Source organism: Glycine soja, chromosome 5 (assembly GCF_004193775.1).
Source record: "Glycine soja cultivar W05 chromosome 5, ASM419377v2, whole genome shotgun sequence".
Lineage (NCBI taxonomy): Eukaryota > Viridiplantae > Streptophyta > Magnoliopsida > Fabales > Fabaceae > Glycine > Glycine soja.
This window is the reverse complement of record NC_041006.1, coordinates 12996962-13016847: the sequence shown is the minus strand read 5'-3', so window position 1 is coordinate 13016847 and position 19886 is coordinate 12996962. Positions and strand designations below refer to the sequence as shown.

The 19886-nt window shown below is 34.0% G+C and overlaps 1 long non-coding RNA gene across 1 annotated transcript; it reads right to left on the bottom strand.

Moving 5' to 3' along the window:
* Positions 1 to 5924: 5924 nt before the first annotated feature.
* On the bottom strand, positions 5925 to 13286 carry LOC114411475. Its single transcript, XR_003666457.1, has 3 exons — positions 13195 to 13286; positions 6257 to 6376; positions 5925 to 6059 (listed from the first exon to the last, which is right to left on the bottom strand). It is a non-coding gene; the product is annotated as an uncharacterized LOC114411475 (long non-coding RNA).
* Between the last annotated feature and the right edge of the window lie 6600 nt (positions 13287 to 19886).

Here is a 19886-nt window from a genome sequence, read left to right as displayed (position 1 = left end):
TTATATTTATTTTTTAAAATAATAAAAATATATGTATTTTATAATTTTTTGTTTCATCAATATCTTTTTTATTCTTAATCAATATCTTTATCACATTTATTAACAAAATGTATAAAAAATGATAAAAATTTATTTGAATAACACCACTTCAAAAGTTATATCTTTTATCATTAAACATATAAATTTGTTTAATTAGATGTTTCTTTACTTAAATATTTTTAAAATGAAATTATTTCTTGGAAAGCGGGAAAAGGAGACAACAAGGTTTATGTCCTCACAAGTAACGTATGATTTGAATCTTGAATTAAATGTTTTCTCATTATTTACTAACAAATTATAACATATAATAAAAAAAAAGAAATTTATAACTTATAAATTATTTATTATAAAATTAATCATCTTACTTTATATAATAATTTATATTAAATAATATTATAAAAATATCTAGACTATTATTATATTTAAATTAAATTCATAATAATATAGCGATATAATTCCTAAATTATATATTAAAAATTTGAAATTATTAAAATTTATAATGAAATTTATATTTTATTTATAATTTTATTTTTAATATATTATTAATGTAAATATATTATTATTGTCAAATGAATAGAAACTAATATAAATATGACTATGTAAAGTAATTTTTAAAAAGTTTAAATTTTAGTTATGATTACATAACAGTTTTTTCTTGACATCATTACACAACAGTTTAAATTTATATTGTTAATGTAATTACATTCATTTTTTATTTCTAATGCATAAAACTAAAAGCATATATACCATAATTTAAATTTAAATAGATTCTTAGTTTAATTTAAATTATGTTAAAATTGTTACACATTTTTTCTAAGTGAAAATAGTTTTTTTATTAAAAAATAATAGTTAATTGATTTATTAAGTTTATACATTTGTTTGTAACTTTTATTAGCATTTGTTTAACTGAAAATCATGAATTTCCAACTCAGCTCCAACTCCATTTTGATGGATTTTGAAGTGGTGGGTCCCTTGGAACGGTAACTGCCACCGTTAGTCTCCGCTTCTATTCTATTCCATTTTTTTGTTTTCGTCTATTGTTCTTCACTTTTCCGCTCACTTTTTTTTTTCCGCGCTCCTTCAATTTTGTTTAGGCAAAACGTAAATATTAACTAAAAACAAATTTTAGTAAAAAAAAAAACAAACTAAAAACAAATCAAAAGTTCAATGTGTGAGTTATTGAACACAAAATAACTCTGGAACATAACTTGATGGGTTGCTTTTTTATTTCTTTAAGGAACGGTATAGTTTGTTTTTTTTTCTTTTTTTTATTCAACAAATAAATTTAAGCGAAAAGAAATCAGATTTTTAAATAAATTTAATTAAAATGTAGCGATAGTACAAAGGATTTTAATGTAAATAATTATTTGACTCGGGATCTTAGTTTAGGAATGTGTAAGTTATTGTAAAAAATTTTATACCTCAATTTAATTTTAATAAATAAAAAATTTAATTATTATCTAATTACAAATTATAATATGAAAAAATTATTAATTCTCATAATATTTATTTTAAAAATCATATTTAAAATCATTTCTAATTAATTAAAAATGTAGAAATATTTATACTCATAGTAAATAAAAATTAAACTCCTTTTTAAATAGTTTTAAATTTATTTTCAAAATTTATTAGTATAAATAAAAATTAACTTAAATATGATTTTAGTCTTTAGTATATCCATTTATGTTTTTAGTTTCTATAACAAGAACGCTATCTTTAATTTTATAAAAGATAGAGTGTGACAAAAGATTAATTCTTGGGATGGAAAGGAGATGTCTATGGCAAGAAGAGAGATTCTTATTAAGTCAATGGTGTAAGCTATTACAACCTATTGCATGAATAAATTTCAAATCCCTCAATCACTTGGAGAGAAACTTCAAAAAATGATGAATTCTTATTGGTGGAGTTCGAGTAGGAGGGGAACCAAAGGGATCGATTGGATGACATGGGAAAAGTTACGTGTCATGAAGAAAAATGGAGTTTGTGTTTCAGAAATCTATTTGCTTTCAATTTGACCATGTTAGGAAAGCAAGTATGGAGGATTATGTCTATGTCGAATGTCTTTCCTTCTAGAGTCTTCAAATCTAAATATTTTCCTAGAATTTTATGGGAGCTACTTTAGGACACAACCCATCATTTCCTTGGGGAAGCATTTTCTCTTCTAAAATTGTCATTAAGTAAGGATATAAATGGAAATTGGACAATGGATCAAATACTGGACTTTGGAATGAGTCGTGGCATGGCTGAGATTGGAGAGCAACCTTGCTCTTGACACTCCTATTATTGACGGCCTTCAAAATCTGAAAGTGGTAGATATTATGGATGTCCTAAGAATTAATCACTCAACTATTTAACCGAGAGATGTGCATGCTAATTTGGAAACACCAATTTTGGATATGTTTGCACAAGATACTATCATATGGCGGTTTGTAAGCAATGGGGATTAGTGTTAGGAGCACGTACAAGCTTATAATGGAGAAGTTTGTTGACCAACCCAGTTTGTGTAGAGAAGGGGATTGGAACTTGATTTGGAAGCTTCATATCCCACCTCGGGTAAAGCTATTTCTCTGGAAGCTGTGCTGTGATTGTCTCCATACAAAGACTAACCTTTGATCTAGAGGAGTGGAGTGCTCTATATATGTTGTGTTCACTTAGCGAAACAAAAATAGAGAATGCATTTCACATGTTTGCAACTTGTCAGGTGAATGAGGGTTGTTGGGAGAAGCTTAACCACAAGCAGCGTGTTGATGATTTTGTGCTCGAGGTTGATAGCCCCATTTTTAAGCTTTTGCAGGGTTTGAGAGATCAACAAAGAAGGAGAGTAGCCATGCTTCTGTGGAGCATCTGGCGTCGACGAAATGAGAAGTTATGGAACAACCAAGCTGAGTTAGATGTTGCTGCTATTCAAAGGGGTGATGACACTACTACAAAAGTAACTTTTTAAGACGCGAAATTTACATCGGTTCTTAAAGAACGGCTTTAGTATAGGACGCGGTGGCATTTTTGTAATTAGGGGGAGAATTTTTGTTTTTAAGGTCGCACATTCTAAGGCGGTTACAAATAACCGCCTTAGAATGTTATCTTAATGCAAGACAACGACGGTCCTTTGAAGTAGCCCGTCTTTGTTCCTGTGTGACCCATACACTAACCCCTCTCTCTGCTGAACCTCACTCTCTCTTTCCACAATGTTGTGCCCTTCACTCTCTCACCTCTCTTTGCTGAACCTTGCTCTCTCCCCTCTCTCTGCTGTGCCCTAACTCTAACCACTCTCTTTGTTGTGCCCTTCGCTCTCTCTTTCCACAACATAGCTGAACCTCAGCTCTCTCCCTTCAAACCTCGCTCTCCCTCAAACCCATCTCTCCCTATCTTAAACCCCTGAAAGTTCCTCGAAACCTCGCTCTCTCGAAACCCACCTCAAACCCCTGAAAGTTCGTCGAAACCTCGCTCTCTCGGCAACGCCCATTGTGTGCAGTGGAGCTCGTGCTGTGAGTACGTGAGAGAGCCTGTGCCTGTGACCTGTGTGGCATCTCCCAGAAGTGTAGCTGCTGTGACCCGCCATGGTCTTCGCAGCTTAGGTCATCGTACCGGTAAGTTTAAGAATCTCCTTAGGGTCTTTAATTTCTGCTACATATTTCCCCCATTTCCTGCATTTATATCCAATCTATACATGCTTGATGGTTTCCTGTTCTAGACCTAGAGAGCTGACACACAAAAATAGCCTAAATACTTCGAGGCCTTGGCCAAATTTTCAAACCAAATAAATGAGAATCTGTTCTAGAATGTTAAGTGAAATATTGAAAAGAATTTTTACTTTCATTGAACCTTAAAAATAAAAATGATGAGTAATGTGGACATGTGGTATCCAAGCTTGTGTATTCAAAACACATGTGTGTGTGAGTGTGTGATTTGGATTCATTCTGGCAAAATCTTAAAATTTTAAAATACAACACAAACATATCAAATGCTTTATTGCATTTGGCATCTCACTTGTACAACCCATCGTTCTGTTTGATGCTTCAAGCATTTTAAACAGTCCTGTACTATAGATCGAGCTGGTTTAAATTCATTATCAATCATTATATGCCTAATTTGTTGTTGTTAGATTAGAAACCACCAATATATATACAACTGGTATCAAGAGCAAAAGAGAAGTGCAGGTGTGTACAGCTCTGTGTTTTGCCCCTAACTGATAAAATTCCACAAAATTGTAGCCTGTAGGTTCAATTTTCAGCATAAAGTTGTTTGTCATGTAATTGGTTACTCCTCTGTTTGGAATTTTATAATTAAACTAGGTAACTGTTCATAAGATAATGGCATGTCTGGGAGGATATCATATACAAAACTCGAATATGAAAAATCAAATAGTAGGATTATTTTAAGATGCTGCAACTACTTAAACTTGGTGGTTCTGAGTGCATTGCATCGAATTAGTGATAAGCAAGCATAAAAGGAAATTATATATGTAGAGTACTTGCAGTTGCAGTTGACTTCAGTTATGGGTGTTCTGCTTGATTTTTCATTCCACTTCTTTTACATATTTATACTACTATAGCTAACAGAAATTCAAATTGTTGTATAGTTAATTATCACTACCAACAAACTAGTGGAATGTTGTAACAAACTCTGGAAGATTCTACAAGCACTTGGAGCCTTCGCTCAAAGCAAGTAAGTGGGCTTCTTACTCACTCTTCTTGGCCTGTTAGTAGCTTCTGCAATGTGGCCTATGTGGTGTTCTGTTGCTGAATTGCTATCACTATCCCACTTATATAGTAAAACATACATAAACAAATGCCAGAAATGCGAGACTCACCAGTGCTTGAATATAATAGCAATATAATAATCCATCCAATCATTGGTCCAGTGTCAATGAGTCAATTTAATATAAAAGCTATACACATACACACACATATTATGTTTGCAGCAAAAATTAAACCTACCCTTTTCATTTCCTTAAATGTGTTAATGACTTGGCCATCACCACCCCAAGAGTTCATGGCAGATAAGGCTAAGGCTTCAATATGAGGCACCAAGTTGCGAAGTGCTTCTAAAGACAGTGACCTCTAAACAAGCTTCCTCAAATTAATCATTCTGTTAGTTTATCCTGTCTGGACGCACGCTGGTTAGGCACACAAATATAGAGTAGCAAATTTGGACTTGGTTGATGTAAGTGAATGAAACAATTAATTTGTTTCCTCTGTCATTCATTTGATAGGAACTGATGTCTAGAGACTAGAATACCCTGCCTATGTGACTTATGCATTGTTGGGAAATACACAAGTCCCACATCAGATGAAATCTAACATGCATGTCCCAATAGTTTTTGCTTTTGTATAAAATGTTAAGTGAAATATTGAAAAGAATTTTTACTTTCATTGAACCTTAAAAATAAAAATTATGAGTAATGTGGACATGTGGTATCCAAGCTTGTGTATTCAAAAGACATGTGTGTGTGAGTGTGTGATTTGGATTTAATGTCTATCGTAGTTTTCACCACATTTTAGAAGTTATCAATCAATATCAGATAGAACCAAAGCATTTAAAAACCCAAAGACAATACCAGACATAGAAATATGTTGATGGTTGTGCGAAAATACAAGGTTAAATTGTAGAAAATTCCACCTTATTCTGATGGCTAAGATTGTGGATTGTTAAAAAATATAATTCTGAGTAATTACTGTACTCTTGAAATATTAAGTCATACCAAAACTATAAAAATGAAAGAATAAAGCATATCTGCCAAAAGAAAATACAGATTTTGCATGGGCCACACAATTTTATTATGTGATTTTTTACAAGAATTACATATGGAGCTGCTGTTTCAGCATACAGCCTATTCTATCTATGTTTATGGTTTTGCACTTCAGTCAATACAAATTATTTACCAAAATACACAGAATGCCAAATGGATTTTTCTTCATAACTAGCAGAAATCTTAAAATTGTTGCACACAGCATGGCCACTTGCTGCATGGTTTACACCATTGCTCCCTTTGCTTCCTTGTATAGTTGATCAATATGATCCTGCAAAATAATGTTGGCAAAGAGTAATGTTTATTTAAGTCATGCACACTCAAACATCTGATTGGAATTTATAGATCAGCATTTGGTGCTAAACATGGAAGCCAAAACTGATGCACATTTGGTACAAACTGTGAATCAAACTAGTAATTCAAAAGGTCAATAGTTATGAAATTTTGATCAAACCACAAGAAGCAAACCTTGTAGTACTTGAGAAATTGTGGTCTCTTCAATTTGAATGTTGGAGTTATTAAATCTCTTTCTATGTCGAAGGGATTTGGTTCTAGATGAATGGCTTTTAGCAGCTCAAATCCTCTAAGCTGAATATTTCTTTCATGTCAAATGTTTGGTAATACAGGCAAAATATGTAACATCCTGGAAATTTCTACCCGGAGTTTTTGGAAATGATGTATTTTGAATGATTATATATATATAAGTATTATTCAGTGTATATGCATATATGTTCTTGGTAAGGGTAGGAATAGTGGGGGCAAGATATGCGGGTTAGGCTAATTAAGGAAGAGAAATCCATAACTGGGAGGTTATGGGTTTATTCCTAAGTAATTAGTTTAAAAATCATCGTTTTGCGTGTGACTTAAAATTTAACGAAACCAACCTCTGAACCACGCTCGGGGTTTTATTCTGAGCGTTTTGATATATATATTGCTTACTTTCGAAAACTGGCCCCGACGGACGCAGAGAAACGCGAGAAACTGGAACCAGAGAAATGGCACGCAAACCGAGGCAGGATTTTAGCGTTTCAAAAGTCAGATTTTTCTCACTTTTGTGGCTGAGTATGGGTCACAGTCAAAAAGAGAAAGTGGGCCCTTCTTGCTCCACTCAAATGGAGACATGTGGCATTGCTTGAATAAAATAATAAGAAAAGAGGAAAAAGCCTTTAAAAACCAAAAAGCAACTCTCTCTCTCTCTCTTCACTCAGCAGAAAATTGCAGAAGCCTTCTCTCTCCCTCTCCCTCACGTTGCCTTTCTTTCTCCCTCATTCTCCATTGAAGCTCCACACAAAGCTCCAACCTTTGGTGCTCATTTCTGCTCCAAATCGCAAAAGGAGGGCACTTTTGGAGTCGTGAAGTGCGTGGCTACGAGTGGGACTTCGAAATTTCAGGTTTGGGTGGACTTCTTTCCCTCTTGATTTTCGTGGGTATGGGGTTTTGGGAGATATTATGGGTAGTCTTGCTAGGTTTCTGCTGTGTGATGATTATTTGTGAAGACATTTGCTGAAAGCTTGTTGAAATTGCCATGTTTGGATGAGTTAAACATACCCATTCTGTTTTAGGGTTTTTGTGATAATGTTTGTGATGTTTATATGCTGAAAATTGCCCATGGAAAACTGTTAGAGATGAAATGTAGAGTTAACCTAGGGTTGGAAAGTGAGAATGTGGTGTTATGAGTGGAAAAAGAGTGAGGCTTTGAGAGTTGGAAGGCTAAGTCTGAATTCTGTGGTAAATGGAGGTTAAAGTGAGTTAATACTAGCTTGAAATGTCATTTAGGACTTGGGAGAAAGCTTGGACTGTGCTAGAGAGAAGAACAAATGATCAAAGTGAACAAAGAGCCATTTCTAGGGCAAAATTGGGTGTTGAGGAGTCAAATTTTGATTCGGTGGGATTTTAGGTGTAAATTCAGTTTGAGCAAGTTTAGATTGATGTTATGGACTGGTGTGAGGTGAGAGTTTGCTTAAAATTTACCTCATTCTAAATTTCACTTTTCAAACCTAGAAAACCCATTGAATTGAGGGGTTTTGGACACCTAGATTTTGTGTTGCTGTGGTTTGAAGCTTGGCTTTGGTTTAGACATGTTTGATACATGATTTGGGACTTGTAGGATTTGATTTGAGCAAGATTGGATGAGGGGAAGTGTGATTTTCGAAATCTGCACTTATGCAGAATTTTGCTGTCAAAATAGGTGCAGCAGGATTTTAGCTTGGTGCAGAAAATGCTTGTGTGTGGTTGACTGTGGAAAGAGTAGTACATAATGAGTTCTAGATGTTTGCTAGTAGATCCCAACGGTCACAATGTAGGCTTATTCACTATAGACTTCCATTAAAATTTTGGAGTCGATCCAACGGTTAACGAATTGGATCGAAGGAATTGTTACTGTGGTCTTTAAGTGAGAAAAACTGTGATTTTGGTTGGTGTGTTGAGCAGAGTTTTCTGCCTTTGCCCTGTTTTGCTTGGCTGTGATAGCTTGTGCTGTTTGAATGTTGTTTTGATTGGATGTTGTGGAAGCTTGGGAGGATTGATGGGGACCCGGTGTTGAGAGAAACGAGGATATGGGCTACGTGGGAATACGTGAGCTCAGATGGAGGTGGGCAACAGGGGATGGTGGGTTTATGCGCGCATTGTGGATGTGGAAAACTTGTTGTGCACCATCGCCCGACCGCCACCTAGTACCACATGTGATGGGTACCCCATAATCCTACAAGCTTGAGATGAGGAAGTGTTGAAGGGTGAAACTTCCTACTTTTATTGTTGACCACAGAGTGGTACCTGGAGATATGTCGCGGGGGTCAGGAGACCTTGGGGACGTCAGGTGGGGTGCTATTGCCCAAAACCAAGCTTGACCAATCCCGACCCAACCCGGGCATAGTCGGTCAGTGAGAACCTGTGATGTACCTAAGCAGGCGAGCTCCTGGCAGTCAACAGATAAAAGGAACAAAGACCACAAAGCAAGGGGGCTTGTGGTGGCTGGCCAGCTGTGAACTTTGATTGATATGTGGGTTATGGCCTCTAGTAATCGATTACCAAGGGTGGGTAATCGATTACAAGGCTAAAAAATGAAGACAGGAGGCTAAGATGGTCTCTGGTAATCGATTACCACGGGGTGTAATCGATTACCAGGCTTGAAAACGAGGTCAGGAAGCTAGGGAAGCCTCTGGTAATCGATTACCAAGGGGTGTAATCGATTACCAGGCTTAAAAAGGGAACTGGGAGATGGTGGAAGCCTCTGGTAATCGATTACCAGCCTGTGTAATCGATTACACAGAGGAATGGGTCACTGGTAATCGATTACCAGGCATGTGTAATCGATTACACAGTGCATTATTGCATATTTCATGTCCTGAGGCTGTGTAATTCAAGTTTAGCCTCTGGTAATCGATTACCAAGGCTGTGTAATCGATTACCAGAGATGGAAAGCCTTAAAATACCCCTTTTACTTGCATGTAGTGGTTATGAGACAAATGGTGTGCAGTGTAGTTAGATTCTTGTGAAAGAGTCTACCCCTTTCTTTTCTTTCTTGTAGATCATGATGGCGACGCAGCTAATCCGTGATCGAGTAGAGATGGAGTGCCTAGAGGGAGCTTGGGAGACCCTCGAAGGCAACACAAGGTGCCGATTTCGGAGCACCATTCGATTCACGGCTACTTCTTTGGTGCATCCAGATGAACCTGCACGGACGCTTCAGCGTACGGTGGAGTGGACAGCTCCTTGGATTAGTTTTGTGTATTTTTGAGGGTGGGCGTATCTAGGACTGACTGTTAGGTTTACTCTTTTGTTTTATATGGGTAGACTTGATGTATAGGAATTTGATTATTGTATACATGTGGCTGAAGCCACCACTATGGACACCTTTGCTCTGGATGACACTATATATTTTGTAAAACTCCCATATTTTGGACAACTTTAAATGATGAATGCATTTATAATCGATCTTGTTATTTGAAAAGAAAGCATTAGCAACTTTATTTGTAAAAGAGTTTATCGACCGTATTTTATTCTTTTATTTTCATGTGACGACCTAAAGTAATGGCTGGTACATTCTTCCTTTTGAAACAGCAAAATAATTTAGAGAATTATGAGCGGTAAGAAAGAAATGACTCCGAATAGAGTTGTGAACTGGCCATTCAGGACTTTATAGTGAGGATTTTCCTTCTAAACCTAGTTATGGTGAAAAGAGAAAGAAATGAAAAAGAAAAAGAAGAAAAAAAAATTTACCATGGTTTTTGTTATTTAAATTATTTCTATTAAACCAGTCATTAATTTAGGGACGCCACAATTGGTGGTATCAGAGCAAAAGTTGGATTCTAGTGAACCTGTTATGGTCTTGCTGTGTGAATGCTGTGTATCTCTGAAACTTGAGAGTAGGTTTCGGGGAGTGACGTTAAGTTACACATTGTGTGTATTTCTGCCTTATTGTCTTGAGCATGGATGTGTGACTGATTCATAGGGTTGTTGTGTGTATAAGTATGTATAAAGAGAATGATGTTGTTATAACTATCATAGCCTGTGTGGTACACTCTCTCCTTAGGATTTCTTGGGTGCTAATAGTTTCCCTACAGGATAGGTATGGCAGGACGTGGTAGGGATCAGAACCGTGATGTCCTTGACCGCATCACCGCTGTGCTGGAAACTCTAGTGCAGGAACGTGATGTGGAGCCGGCGGAGTATCGGGGACTCATGGCTTTCCGTAAGAACCACCCGCCAAAGTTCAGTGGAGACTATGATCCGGAAGGTGCTAGGTTATGGTTAGCTGAGACGGAGAAGATTTTTGAGGCGATGGGTTGCCTTGAGGAGCATAAGGTCCTTTATGCAACATTTATGCTCCAAGGGGAGGCCGAGAATTGGTGGAAGTTCGTGAAGCCTTCATTTGTTGCACCTGGAGGCGTAATTCCTTGGAATGCCTTCAAGGACAAATTCCTGGAGAATTACTTCCCGCGAGATCTCAGGAAGCGGAAGGCGAGGGAATTTCTGGATTTGAAGCAAGGAAACATGTCTGTTGGGGAGTACACGACTAAGTTTAATGAGCTTCTGCAGTATTGGCCAGCTTTGCTCTGGATGACACTATATATTTTGTAAAACTCCCATATTTTGGACAGCTTTAAATGATGAATGCATTTATAATCGATCTTGTTATTTGAAAAGAAAGCATTAGCAACTTTATTTGTAAAAGAGTTTATCGACCGTATTTTATTCTTTTATTTTCATGTGACGACCTAAAGTAATGGCTGGTACATTCTTCCTTTTGAAACAGCAAAATAATTTAGAGAATTATGAGCGGTAAGAAAGAAATGACTCCGAATAGAGTTGTGAACTGGCCATTCAGGACTTTATAGTGAGGATTTTCCTTCTAAACCTAGTTATGGTGAAAAGAGAAAGAAATGAAAAAGAAAAAGAAGAAAAAAAAAATTTACCATGGTTTTTGTTATTTAAATTATTTCTATTAAACCAGTCATTAATTTAGGGACGCCACAAAATATATCATAAAACTAGAAACTGGAAGCATATGATAATGAATTATATATACATACTTGGTGTTTCTGACCAGTGCTGTTGAACTCATCCAAAATGTGTTTTTTTATTATTTTAATATTGAATTATGAGAGTTTAAAATATCTGTGAAGTGTAATTTGAGGCTAAATTTCATGAGAAGATTATTGACTAGTCAATGATGGTCAGCCATCTGGTTTTTCTTTTTAAAGCAATGATACATCCTGTTGCATGTGATTTTTAAATTATGTCAGAAAGAAATAGAATGCATCACCAGCTGAGGCCTGTGGTATATATTGAGCACTCACTATTATTTTGCCAACAATGTTTTCATACTCTTCTGCTTGCAATATTAAGCAATATTGACATTGCTTTTACAGAAATAGCTTAATCATGAACTTCAGTACTTATTCAATAAATGTATTACAGGGAATTTTGGTTTGCAACAAACTTTTAATCTCTTCTCTAGTTAAGATGAAAATGAATAGGCTATAGAGAGAGAAAAAAAACATTTGAATTATAATAATAAGTAATAATAGCTATTACAACAACAACAATAATACACAATAACTTATCTTCATGATGATCATAAAATAACAATATTTAATCAAGAATCAATGTCCTTACACTACACCATCAACAGTCAAGGAAGTTTCAGCAATATTTGTTGCAACAATGATTCGTCTACAATTTGGAGGTGGAGGACTAAATACGCACACCTGAAAGATTATATAATAAATGCATGAGTTTCAACGACAACAATAATAACAATAGCTTTACCCCACTAGGTGAACTCGGTTACACGCATGCGTATCAAATGCATCAAAAAAATTATAATGCCTCAAACTTTATTTTCTGGGATAAAATATCTTAAACACCAACCATTGTATATTTAAGGTTTTCCCCCATATGGAAAGGAACAATTATGAGTGTTAATTACAAGCTAAGGAATATGATTTGACATGTAATATGAAACAAACAAGGTAAGCAACAAGTTAAAAGAGGAATGAACTAAGATAAATACACTCAAGGCAGTTTCACAATTCACACCTAAGCCAACAACAATCTTCAAATGCAAATTAGTCAAGTTTTCTATAGACAGAACTAAAAAGAAAACTAAGAATTAGGTATAAGAATGAAATTAAAATGCCCTTCCAAATATTCTCACAATTGCTGTTTCTTTTATCTGAAGTATCAGCATGCACCATCACATCAGTTTATAGAATTTTGATTGTATTTGGAACCTAGAGTGCGTAACTACTTGCCTGCAATTCAGGGGGCAAAGAACCATGTAGGGGGAGGATTATAGCATCCATGCAGGAACCTTCCTCGAGAGCACGAACCTTATCTTCTAACTTAGATACCAACTTCTCTATGTCATCCTACATGAAGATCATTGAAAGATGTTCAATCATTGCATTGCATCATATCAGAAACCGAGGGATTTAGGATACAGATTAGTTCTGGAAAACAAATACTTATACGCACAGAAACAGGAAATCTCTCTCGGGAAACTTCAAAACAGAAAAAGGGCTATTTCCCCTAAATAAGTTATAATCAAAACACATACTAAGATTTACATTGTGGAGTAGAAAAGTATACAGTAAATAGCACATAACAAAAATGTTTACCTGTCCAGTCATGAATATTAAAATATCCCCTTCCGGTTCACGAATATGTATATCTACAAAACCAATATCTAGTCAATCACTAGAAATAAAAAAAAATACAGCTAAAGGAAATAATACATCTGAAACGGTGTTAATGACTTGGCCATCACCACCCCTGAATGGCTTTTAGCAGCTCAAATCCTCTAAGCTGAATATTTCTTTCATGTCAAATGTTTGGTAATACAGGCAAAATATATCATAAAACTAGAAACTGGAAGCATATGATAATGAATTATATATACATACTTGGTGTTTCTGACCAGTGCTGTTGAGCTCATCCAAAATGTGTTTTCTTGCTTTAAGATTATCACATAAAGATTTAAAATCATGAGTCAAATTGTGCATTTTTGCCCAATAATTTTAGTACCATAAAATATCCAATTGATCGATCCGTAATGCAGACTGTTGAGATCATCAGTCAATTTTATATTTTGTGTGTTTAGCGAAATTTTAGTACCATAGAGTATTTTAGTACAATAATTTTTCAACTAAGGTAATGCAGAGTATCCAATTGATCGATCCGTAAAATGTTGCAATTTGAAAGTTAGCTTAGTACCAAAAATATGTCATGGTACATGTAATTTGACTTTTTCAGACTGTCACAAACAAGTATATCCAATCCAACCCATCTTGAAAGCATGATATCACATGCAAAATCATAGTATAGTTTCTGTTGCATATATTTTTAATTGTCCTTGCTTAATTACGTAAGTTAGGGTGGCGCCTAATACAAAATAGGTGAGATTCTGATTCTGATTCTGCAAATCAATATGACTCACCCAAAACATCTCTATTTAAATCGTACTTATGTAGTAATAACAAAGTGAAATATTATTATTCATTATAAAGAGAATAATACTATGATTTATCAGCAAAGGAATCCTCTGAAAACATCATAATGGCTGACACAACTAAACACCGACTGTAGTAGTTCCTTGGCTGTTTTTGTTTATAAAGATTACATAATTGTGGGTCAAGTCTTTGGGACCGTTCTACCTTGTTTGTGTCATTCCTCCACTTGCAATTTTTTTTTTGTCATTTTGCTAAGAAACAAGTGAGGTTTCCTAAGATATGGGATTATTTTTATAATAAGCTGGTGGTCCATTCCATTATGAGCCGCCAAAGCCCCAAAGACTCATAATGGAATTGTCTCAGTCACCCATGTTAGCACTACAACTGCCAAATGCTTGTGTAATGTAATCAAGTACAATAATTTCTTGCTTTAAGATTATCACATGAAGAACCAGACCTATAAGTAATCAACATAAAAATAAATACTGTACATGCTTGTATAGTGGGTCCTGGGGACTTTTATTTTTATTTTTTTTCTGATCTGTGGGGGACTTATATATATACTTGATGGGGTACAACTCATCATGTTGATAAAATTAAAAATATCATGATTTTTTCTGTTTTGCCTCCCTTATTTTTATAAGAAAAAATATATTCTAGGTTCCTATGATTTTACGTTGACAAAAATATATTCTAGGTTCTTATTAATGAAAAACTATGATCAAGTGTTGAAAATGTGACAAATTGAATGTGATTTGTATGGAGTAAACTCTAATTTTTTTCGTTTAAATTGTAAGCGTTTTTTAACTTAAAAAAATAGTATTTTATTCCCTACTTTGCAAAATATGATTTAGTTTAGTCTATTTTAGTGTAAAATGACCATAAAAATATACTTTAGTCCTTACCATCTTTGACACTGCAGGCCTAGGTAGCCTCTTCTCCTTCCAATCAACCCCACGACGTGGAGCAACTTCCCGCCTCGAACTTCCAAGTTGGTGAACAAATTAGTTTGCATCAAGGAGTGGCCGTTTGTCAACAAGGACATTGGAGTCAAGAAACCAGGTTACTTAAAAAATTACTTTCTTTTACTCAAATTAAGGTTGCCTTAGTGTTCAACAGACGTTGTGCGTTCGACATAACTTAACCTTGTTTTGTTGTTGTTGTTTGGTAATGGTGGTTGCAGGGAACATATTCGAACAACAGCTAATACATACTTCACTGGGCTGCAAACGGGTCAGTGTGTATTTGTTGATTTTATCTGCTTGATGAATGCTCATATATAGTTGTTACTTAGGGTGATGTTGTTTAAGTAAATTCAGTTGAATGGATTGAAGATTATTTATGTTCATGTTAACAATTTTATATTTTGTGTGTTTAGGGAAATTTGTGTTTGCCTGCATTTATGTGTTTACAATGTATATGTAATTTTATTTTTAGGTGTAGTAGATATAATACTGTAGGTTTTGGGAACAACAAAGAATCTAAGTAAAAGACTTAAGTTAGGGATTATTAGACAAACATAGGTAGTATAAATACAAGCATTGTACAAAAATCCACAAACCTGATCCCACAAATTTGTAATTACTAGAATGATGAGTTCCCCAGTTAAATAACAACAACAAAACCAAAAATATAAATTAAAAAACCACGGAAGAAAATTTGGACCAAATATTGAGAGTTCTAACTTCCAAATCTCCAATCGGACACCAAATACGTAACTTATCTCGCATTATTATATGAGTTTAATGTTTATCTATTAATTTTATATTATCATTCTAATTATATATTATTATTTAAAACATTTTTAAATATTTATTTTAAAAATTAAAAAGTTATTATATATAATAAATCGCTACCAACGTATCATTCATTATATATGGGGATGTGGCACTTTCATATATTCAATTTTTACAAACAAAAATAAACATATAATTAAAATTGTTACAAAATTTAATAGTCAAGATCTCCCATTGAAGACCTTGAGCTTAAACACTCTCTCTAATAGTAGTATTTTACATAAAAATAATAATAAATAATGATATTCATACTACAATTCTTACCACAAATTATACCACAAGTACCACATCGGCAAAATATTTAAATCTTAATGTGAAAAAAAAAATCTCATCCCTTAACAAGTCAAAATTTACTTTTTAAATCTAAGAAAACAGGTTAGAAAAAAAATCAAATTTTAATGGAAAAAAAAGATAAAAATGGAATGAGTTTTGTTTGTTTTAATCATATTTGTTATTTTTTCGTTAAGATTTGATTTTTTTATTTTATTTTTGTTGACTAGGGATGAGATTTGTTTTTTTTTCATTAAAATTTAAATATTTTGCTGACATGACAATTGTATAATTTGTTGTAAAAGTTGTAATATGAATATCATTATTAAAAATAATCAAAGAAGAGAGAATCTTCATAAACATGATCGGTCAACATAATTAATTATCCATAAAATTAATAAATATTTTGTAAATAACATGTAACGAATAATATCGATGATATTCTCAGGTAACAAATGTTATATCGACAAATATTTCATCATAGGCACTTTTTATGTAAAATACTACTATTAGAGAGAGTGTTTAAGCTCAAGGTTATGTAAAATATCATTATTTTTTCACATTAAAATACTACTATTTTGCCGAGCTGGTTATTGAAGACCAAGCTGTATCTGTGATTCCAAATAGTCAAGGACAATGCTATCCATAAGACCTCCCATTGTTTTTGCTTTTGACAAGTGGATAGTGATTACACCTTTTTCTATATTTGCAAAAAATTAAAAGGAATGCATGTGTCAATGACATAATGACAGACAACAGAGAAAGTTACGGTACTTTTATTAGTCAGCAGCACACAAGAAAGAGCGAACATTGTGTAGCACATTGAGTAAAACTATGATGCAAAATGAAACTGCCACTGTGAAAAGGAGCACACATCACAACACATGATATTCTTGAGCCAAAGCCAAGTAAAAAAAATGATGTCTTGTATGCAGCTCTGCATGTCTACTTGTCCATCCCCGAATACACATCTATTACGTATCCTCCATAAATTCCCTCTGTTAGATGAAGAGACTCCCTGGAATTGCTAAAAATGTGCATCTGCTGTCCCTGGAAAATCCATATTTTGTGACTTTTCTGGCATGAAAACAAAATGTGATCCATTGACTTTGCTTTTAACAATGTTCAATACATCAATCAGTCATTATCATATATAATACACAAAAATATTCCAGCCATTAACTTAAAAACAGTAATCAAAGTCAAACTACCCGTGCGTGTTTTTACATCTACCTCTAATCAATTTTTTTTACCTGATTGATGTATTAAATTATAGTTTAAAATTAACAGTACACATAACTTTGTGCGACCTATGCTATTGCCTATACCAGAACAGCACCCAAAAAAGCAAGCTAAGAAAAAGCCCAATCAGTTTTATTTCCAAAGCCATGATCAAATTAGGCTTCCTCTTTTCTTTTCTTGTTTAGGCTTCTGTTAATAGAACCAATTAGACACCTATGAACAGGTTATTAACCAATTAGACACCTATATATGAACAGGTTATTAACCAATTGAACAAAGTTGCCGTCTCTCTGTAAGAGGTTACTTGTTCCACCTTGCTCTCACTACATACACTGCGACCATTGTTCTCAATAATAACAACCCTTGAAACTGTCAACACCACAAAATAAATTATACGTACGAGAGATTATAACTTTTTAATTATCTAATTATTGTATCTTATCAATCTTGCAAATGTTGAAAGCATTTCAAACGACTTAAATTGCCCCAGCTGTCATCAACCTTATCTAGGTGCATTGGTGTAAAGGGTTATTGAAATTGACAATAATAATGTAAGAAGTTAAATGAAGTATATTTTGTATACTTTGGCTTTTTTTTTTTTTTTTGCACTGCAAAAATCTGATAGTATTAATAAAACTTCAGTACTAGATGTACTGAAAATGATATATAATTACAAAGGCATATTCTGCCTACCCCATCTGCAAAAAATCTCATAAGATGAGAACCCATACAACAAAATTCTAAGACATTTCTTACTTTGATAAGATATTTTGGCCTGTATGACTTAAGATCAAATTGACAATACTAGTTTGGATATTGGAGATATTGCTTGTTTATAATAATGCAAGTGTTATATATATAAAAAAAATACACCACTAATTAAAAATATCATGGATAATTTTATTGCAATGTTGGGCATTGGAATGTGAAATACTACTAAAATCATGACATGACCAATAAGAGATGGATGCAGAAAAGTACAATTGAGGTACTGCTGCATGCTTTGAATTTGGCAACTAAAAAGTTTCTTAGTATTCATTCATTCATATGAAACAATTACTTCGAGTGTTCTGTTGGGGTTTGTGTTAGGAATTGTTCCCTTGAAACAGTATGTTATGTTTCAGAGATACCAAGCACTACCGCTAGCATGTGGCACTTTTCTTTTTTTGGGGTCAGGGATTTGACCCTATGGGATTCGATCCTAGTAACTATATTAACTACATAGGTCCTAAAAAATTAAAATGGACCCGATCCCATTTGATATTTTTTTATAACTCCTCACTGTTTAATTTGAACATGTGAAGTTATGACTTATGAGTGAACCAAGGACTGACAGCTTCGGAAAAGAAGCGAAGAAGAGTAGCCCCCATCTCCTACTACTATCTACAAAATTCATTATATTTGTTGAAGTGCGCGTATAATTGTTGGATACCCAACTAGAACCAATTAGACACCTATGAGCAAGGCATAAAAAAAGGGAAAATATAGGCTTAATAAAAAATTATTAGGTAGTTTAAGATTATTATTAGTCTCTGCTAATAGAACCAATTAGACACCTATGAACAGGTTATTTACCAGTTGTGTTTCCTGTTTTCTTTTCTTGTTTAGGCTTCTGTTACTTGCCTGTACATTACAATGCCTGTGCTCTGATGTGAAGAAAGGTGCCATAGTATATGAATAATCATATTATAATGAACCATTTTTTTTACATAGTGTTCTTGTTCTCTTTTTTTGGGTGAAAATGATCTTGTTCTTATCATTTAGTTAAGATATTATTAATTTAATTTTACGATTAACATGTTAGTATTTGAATTGGTATTACACTTATGTATAAAGCATACAATTTGGCACACCTTGTGAAGTTTTTACCATCTCATTCAGTTTGACCATTTGTTCCATCCCACTCTTGCCTTAAGTATTACCAACAATTGTACTCTCTTTAGCTCCAGCAAATCCATGCCCAAAAATCATTTCAAGTAAAACCCAAAATAGTAGAAATTACCTGTTATAGCGTTCAAAGACAAGGATAATTAAAGGGCTGGGATGGAAAGCAAAACTCTCCCACTCCAAACAGTTGATCTCTTCCACACACTTTTTTAAAGCTTGCTGATTTTTGTTTGGTTACTATTGTTCTTTCTTATGTACATTGACTATGCCTATAATAACTAACAAGAAATGACAAAGACATGGTAAATATACAGCATAATTAGCTAACACAAACAAGCCAATACCAAGTCATGTTATTTGCAGTTTCATCTTACAAATCTCCTGTCGTAAAAGTATGCACCTCTGTATATGGTTCAACACTTGTATTATCATAAAATTTGTTTGTCAATTGAGTTAGCAATGTATGATTTGATTTAAATTTTCATCAACTACTGATAAACGATGTATAATCTGTTGTGCTTCACAGCTGTCTACACATTGTTGTGGTTTCCGTGGCTATAATTTACGAGTTTTGTATTGGACAATTCAGACTTTGTTGGTTAACCCATGACAAAATTGATAGTATTTGAAGCTTCCATTACCGCAACCATCTATCTAGGTATGTAAGTTAATAGGAATTTTATTTGGATTCTAAGTTTGTTGTTCCATAAATTACTATTATTGTTCATAAAAAATATGTGCATTGTGAGTGAACCCTAGTTTCCCGTTTGAGATTCCATACCATGATTAATACGGATAGTTTGGATTAGTTGTGGTATGGATTCTTGAATTGTCCGTTCGGACAGTTTGGGAACTCTCTTTTTTTTACTTCATTCATAGTGTTAGTGTTTAGCTCTACTGAGCTTTAAAAGATTGGCTAAGATTTTGTTAAAACATAAGCACTTAGACAAT